The sequence below is a fragment of the Tupaia chinensis genome, unplaced genomic scaffold, assembly GCF_000334495.1.
Source record: "Tupaia chinensis unplaced genomic scaffold, TupChi_1.0 Scaffold143651_1, whole genome shotgun sequence".
Lineage (NCBI taxonomy): Eukaryota > Metazoa > Chordata > Mammalia > Scandentia > Tupaiidae > Tupaia > Tupaia belangeri.
The window spans coordinates 3,040,381-3,047,104 of NW_006203500.1; the positions used below are offsets into that span (position 1 = coordinate 3,040,381).

At 57.1% G+C, this 6,724-nt stretch overlaps 1 protein-coding gene and 1 long non-coding RNA gene across 2 annotated transcripts in view; one reads left to right on the forward strand and one right to left on the reverse strand.

Moving 5' to 3' along the window:
* The window catches only part of PHF21B (PHD finger protein 21B), a 104,255-nt gene that overhangs the window by 8,334 nt on the left and 89,197 nt on the right, over positions 1 to 6,724 (forward strand). The gene's annotated exons all lie outside the window — the stretch shown is intronic.
* LOC102472959 (uncharacterized) lies at positions 1,334 to 4,688 on the reverse strand. The gene is made up of 3 exons (XR_336862.1): positions 4,578 to 4,688; positions 3,887 to 4,058; positions 1,334 to 2,672 (listed from the first exon to the last, which is right to left on the reverse strand). It is a non-coding gene; the product is annotated as an uncharacterized LOC102472959 (long non-coding RNA).

Sequence of the window (6,724 nt, forward strand, 5' to 3'; positions counted from 1 at the left end):
AGAGCGGGGCCCCAGTCAGGACGCTGGGGCTCCTGGCCCAGCTCCAGGCACCCTGCTGAGCGATGGGCAGGTGTCTGCACTGCGGCTCCCCGCTTACCCGTGGAAGGTGCGTGCAGTGAGACCGGCCTCGTTATCGAGATGAGCTGGGCTCAGATGACGTGGAAGTGGAGCTGCGAGCAGATACTAGAGGTGAGCATGGGTGTGACTCCCTGAGCCCTGGCCAGGTGCCCTTGCATTTTGCTTGTCCCCACTGGGGGACGGTCTTTCCACAGAGGGTGTCAGGCTGACTGCCCTGGTACAAGTTGGTGACGACCACACTGACCACGCCATCAGCTTCAACCAGTCTAAAGAGTTCACTTTGATATTTTAGCCTCTTAAAACACCTGCTGTCAAACTGCACATTTGATTTCAATTAACTGGATTTTTCCAATGAGACGACTCTGATAATAACTTTGGTAATCCCATGACGCCTCATTAGAGCTGTGGGCTGATTATTAGCCCCGCCATGTCTCAAGTTCTCCCTCGGTGCCTTTGTCTCTTCGGCACTGAATCCCGGGCTCAGCGCTGTCTTCGGCTCACTCGGGTCCGCTGAGGATGAGGCGCTGCCTGCTCCACTGTGGGTCACGCTGCTCCTGAGGGTCCTCCCTCAACATAGAGCTTCTTGTCATGCGACAGTTTCTCAGGGACACGTGGGGTGACACGTGGGGGTGTGGAGGAGGCCCCTGGGGGTTCTGTGTTGGCCTAGCCACTGTGACGCTGCCCAGGAGTCCTCCAGGATGCTATCCAGAAGACTTAACTCTTGTCTCCAAAGTGGAGAGGTTTCAGCACAGGCTCTGACTGAACAGGCTGGAGTGCCAAACCTGGCCCTGACCTGGCAGCACCCTGGCCTTTGGCAGTGGCACGGTGTGGAGGCTTGCTCTCCATACTCTAGAGTGAATGACATCGCTCTGCCAGCCAGAGCGCAGAGGGCTTGGCGTGTGGCCGTGTTCTCGAGATACCGTGAGAGAGGCAACCGGAGGATTCAGTGAGGTAGCATGTGAAGCCCAGCCCGCAGTGTCCTCAGTGAGTGGGGCTTCGACGTTGTCCCCAGTGGGTAACTGTCGAGAGCAGCAGCGGCCAGCCACGGTGACGGCAGTGAGGACACGGTGCTCTGCAGCCGGCCCACCCGAAGGCCCCAGGTTGACATCCCAGGACGTGTGTGAGGGGCAGGTGGTGGCTTCGAGACCCTCTTGGGGGTGCACTTGTTTCTTGTTCTCTCACAAAAGAATAAATAAAAACTAAAAAAAAAAAAAAAAAAAAAAAAATTGGCACCTCCCTATTTCTGCTGGCTCTGAGGCAGGCTTCCCAGGGCTCTCCAAGGACTGACTCATACGCCCCTGTGCAGCCCTCGAGGAAGGCCTACTGCTAATTTCTGTTTTGCTCAGGAGGGGGCTGCTGAGGCCCAGAGAGGCTGGGGCTGGCAGAGGTCACACCGCTGGAGCGGGCGCTGTGGTCCAGTCCTAGGCTGTCGGGCTCCTGACTGCACCATCTTCACCCCGGCTGGTGTGAGTGATGTAGCTTCATCCCAGGAATGTGGGGCGCTGAGTCTGAACGTACCCCAGGGCATATGTGCAGGTCATAAACGCAGGTGGTGTGTCGGGGACCAGCCCCAGCAGATTACAGACGGTTCTGGCAATCAAGACTGGAAATTTCCCTCCGAAGTAGAAAGTCGCTGAGCTTTCTGGTGTCCGGGTCCGCGTCCACTCTGCATTTCCTCAGAGCCGGTTGGGGAGTGTGTGGCAGGGAGTGGGGCTCTGCAGTGGAGGGCTCTTGTTCACAGGCTTTGGGAGTTTCTTCCCAAAGCACATTGTCCTCCCTGGAGTTCAGGAAGGGCCCAGACCTGCCACCTTCCCCTCTGGCATTAGGGCCACTGTGGTCCGACTGTCACTGACTTAGACGTGCTGTTTGTTATTATTACTGATGTTGTCATGTCGTACTTCAAGGTGAGGCGTTGTTCATTTAGATATGGCCTCTATTCTCCAAAGACGCGAATGTGCTTCCTTAAGACTTTTTTTTTTTTTTTTTTGGCGGGTACTTGCTCTTCAGCAGCAGCGAATTCCAGTGCTGGGAGAAATTGCTGATGCAGCTTCGTCCTGGTTACAACCTCTGGCTGCTAATAGCAGGTGTCCCTGTGGTCCCGGATGGGCTGCACTTCACATTTTCCTCTTTTTTTTTTTTGACTTGCTACTTATGTTGGTCTTCTTAAAACGCAGTAGAAAGGAGCACATCCATGGGGATTTCTGATGTTTTTGCCCAGGGCTGACTCGAACCCTCAGCCTGAAGAAGGCTAGGGTGGGCTGACCTGGCTGGGTGTCTGTCTCGAAGCAGGGATAACGCAGCTTCCTGGGCGGCATGTCCTGAGGGCACACGAGCGTCCCAAGGGCCGGCGGGATTGTGCAACAGCAAGGTTGGGCGAAGGGAACAGCTGCCCGAATTACTTTATTGACGATGATCCAGGCATGGAGAGCTGGCAGACCGGGAGTTGCTGCTGCGGGGAGCCAGGCAGCCGCCGTGGCTTTCGCTGGGGCGGAAGCGCGGAACTGCACTTTTTCTCTGTGGGTTGGAGTGTCCAGAGGTGGGATGCGGTGGAGGTTGAGGGGTGTGCATCCCAGACTTGGCCTGATGACTTAGGGCTGAAATCACCGGATGTGGGTCAAGGGGGGTTTAGAGGGCACTCGGCGTAGCCCCTCATCCCACAGGTGGGAAATTGAGGCCCTGGTCAGGGCGGAGGTGGGCATCGAGCCCAGGACCCAGGGCTAGCGTGGAAGGTTCCAGGCTTCAGCACTGTGCTGTAGCCGGACCGAAGCCTGTGGTGTTGGTTTTGACGACGAGGTCCGGTTCATTGGAGTTTTCTCTCCAGGCTGCCTTCCTGCGGGTGGCCCTGTGGGAGGAGCTGGGCCCCTGCAGAGTGCAGCGTGCCCTGCCTGTGTGTGCCGACAACCAGGTGGGCCCTCGTGGTGTTCGGGGTGGTGGGTAGGCCCTCAGAGCAGCTGAGTTCTGGTTGGCACAGGTAAGCTCTGGGTGGCTGTGGCCAGTTCGGCCGCCCCGAGTTGTCTGTTTCTGAAGCTTGTCGATGCCCACTGACCGCAGGGCCCCAGGCGGAGGGGCATCTCACCATCTGCTCCGAGGAGTCCTGCAGTGCCCTGTCGCCCAGCCCCATGCACGTCATAGTGCGTTGTGGTCTGCCCTGGGGCAGAGGCCAGTACCTTTAAGAAGGTAATGGGGCGGCCATCTTGGGGGGCATACAGGGGGTCTTCAGAAAGTTCATCGAGAATGAGAATTGTGGAAAACTCATGCACAGATTTCAATAATTTGTTGCAGCAAAAAGAACTTGTACTTTAGTTCCTTTTTTTCATGGACTTTCTGAAGCCCCCTCGTAATGACTGCCCATCGACCGACCCCTTGAGTGGAGGCGGCAGTTTGGGGAGGTGCAGGAGTGGGGTCTGTTGGGGTCTCCCTGGGGAACGCCAGCAGGCTGGCCCCGGGGGAAGCTGTAATCCGTCTGGGGAGAGGCTTTCTGCCCCAGCAAAGAGAAAGGGCAGGAATCTGGGAAGGGGTGAGGAGGAGAGGGAGGAGAGGTGTCTCTCTTTGATGTCACTCAGGCGGGAAGCCTATCTGCACATGTAAATGAACTTGAAAATGTAATTAAGCACATACACACATTAGAGACCGGGTGCGTGTAGCTGAGCGCAGCCCGCCCGTGACAGGTAGTTTCCTACAATCAGCTGCGGCTCTCGGCTGTGATTAACGTGTCCTGGTGGTAATAGACGCACCCAGATAAATGCCAGGGTGATTTTCCCAAACTGCAGCCTGACAGCCCCACCGAAGGCGCGCTTTCTTTGCTCACCTTCTTCCTGCTTTCAACCGCCACTTCAAGAAAGTCCTTCCAGGGGCTGGTTCTGGTTTGGGAGGACAGTGACGGAACAGCCACTGGCACCTTAGTGGGCCCAGGTCAGAGGCCCGGGAACGGCAGAGTGGGCACAGCCCAGGCAACTGCAAGAGCTACCTCTGGTGGCATCCTGCGGGAGTGGACGAGGGTGGTCCAGAGTGATCAGTGTAGGGGCCGGAAGGGAACCACAGGTGCTCTGTGCCCCATGCCCCTTTCTATAGTGACAGCGAGTCCAGAGAGCACGCTCAGGTGGGCAGCCCGGCTCGTGGGCCGGTCGACGGTCAGCACACGCCCCCCTTGCTGGGGATGTGGTGGGCAGGATAGGCCTGGTGGTGCTCCCGGCCTCGAACGGGAATGTACGCCCGGTGAACTCTTCTGATATTTTAGCATGGACATGCACCTCAGCCTTCTCCAGACACCCTGCCTAGAAGAGACGTCCTTACACTTTGGAGGTGACTGTCCCATCTGTGGCCATCCTCTGAGCTCCCTGACACATTCCCTCTGCTGTGTCTATGGCACCTGGCCCCTTCCTCTTTGTTGTCTGGGGCCCAGCGCAGGTGGGCAGTGGCCCTGACCTTGCAGATGGCCTGGAGCCTCACCTGCTGCCCGCTGCCCATGGTTGTGACTCCCGGACCCTCTCCTCCCTCACCTGTGTCTGCGGTGGCTCTAGGTAGTTCCAGAGTCAGACCTGGGGTCGCTGAGGTTCCTCCATAGCCTTGGGATTGCGAGGTGCCGAGAGTCAGGCACAGAGAGCCCTGGGGTTCTGACCCCAGGGTTCTGACTGTAAGGCTCTGGGTTCTGGAATACTCTGCTGGAGTGTTAGTGATCCTGCAGCCCAGGGCGAAGCCTGGACCTCTCTGGGGGAACAGTGCAGTGTGCCGGAGAACTGTTGAGGTTCTTCAAGGGTGTTTGTCTCTCATTTAGATAACTAAGTGGAACTCGAATATATTTCTGTAAATAAAATAGTCCCCCAGCTCCCCCCCAGTCAGTGTCTCGTTGGAGTTATTTTATTAACGCGTTCTGCTGAGTGGACTTGGACGGGGGATGCAGCCTCTCACATCGTGGATCTAATTATAAACACAAGGGACGGCACCAAATAGGCAGGCTTTGAAGGGAGAAGAGTCTGGCAGCTCCGTTTAAAGTGTCCTTTAATGAACTTCTTTGGTACTTGTATCTTAGCAACACATTTTATTACATCCCGCTGCAGCTGGACTTGCTGCGCAGTAATTTATCCCCCCACGGCCCCACCCGGTGACCGAGGGAGGACTGTGCCCACCGCTCCCCCAAGGCTGTGTTTGCATCTCTCCTGCTTTGTTTAGTTGATGAAAAAGGCAAACACAGGCTGGGAGCTGGGGACCTCGCGGGCTGGTCGGAGCCGGGTGAGGGGAGGGTGGCCGGGCTGAAGGTGGGCGCTGCCCTGGCAGCGTGTGGCGCCCCGGCCGGTTCAGACAGACGTTGCTGCTGCATCTGCTGACTCCTCGGGTTTGGTATTTTTATCTGGTCTTCTTTCCTGTAATGACACTAATTTGGATTCAGCGGAAGTGGGGACATTTGCACATCTTCATCGTAATCAACGGCTTGTAAGTGGGGGTGGGAGGTGTTGAAGAGAGGCTGCTTCTAAACCCAGTGGACGCGCAGAAGGGTGGCCCGAGGAGGGAGGAGGGCCTGGCGCTGGGCCACCTCGAGCCCAGAGATTGCAACCAGCCCCTTCTCTGAGGCGTCACTTTCTTTGCTGCTGGAGGAGTTTCCCGAAGTTGCCCTAACAGACCACCACAGCCTGGGAGCTTACGGCATCGGCATCGGAAGTGCATTTGCTTTTAGTCTGGAAGCCAGAGGCTGAACTCCAGGTGTGTCAGCAGGGCCATGCTCCCTCCCCCTCGGCAGGCTCCAGGGAAGGACCCTTCTCGTCTCTTCCAGTTCCTCCTGGTGGTCCCTGGCTTGTTGAGGCACCAGTGCCATTTCTGCCTGTCTTCACATGACTGTCTTCCCTTTATGTCTTTTCTGTGTCTTTCCCCCTTTTTTATTTTTCTGAAGTTTAGTTCTTCACTGAGAAAGAGACAGAGATAGAGAGACACATTCCCAACAACTGTGACCCACCCCAGCCGGCCCTGGTTCCTGGGTACGTGTGTGCCCAATGTCCTCAGGTCTCCAGACCTGAACCCAGAACCCTCCCACATGGGTCAATCTCACAGAGCATCGGGCTCACTGCTGGGCCACTGTCTGGCCCCTTGGCTCCTCCTAGAAGGACAGCAGCCATCAGATATGGGACGCCCTGATCCATCCAGACCTCGCCCTAAATGATTGCATCTGCAAAGACCCTGCTTCCAAGGCAGGCCACGTTCTCCAGTTCCCAGTAGACAGGAAATCTGGGGGTCACTGCTCACAGCACACTTGGTCAGCCTCATGCTTTAGGCCTGCCTTGGTTGGGATTGGAAGGGTCAAAGGCAACGGAGGACACCAGCGGCCAGTCCTGCAGCAGGCTCGGGCAGTGTGTGCTCCCTGTCCCGCCCTGCCCTGCGCTGCCCTGCCCGCCCAGAGCTGGGAGGGGCACAGCTGGAGCTGCTCCTCCGAGGGTGGCGGTGGGAGGTGTTTTCTGAACCTGTTACCTGGCATGGGGTCTGAAGTGTTGAAATCAGGACCATCCAGGGAACCAGCAGTTAGCATAATGGCTGTGTTGCTGGACTCCCACGTAGTCGACCGCGGTTCGTGTCTTGGACCGGGTGGCTTAAAACTCACGCCGGGCCCGTGTGCGTACGTGCCCAAGATCCCGAGAGGAGAATGGAGGAGAAGGGATTG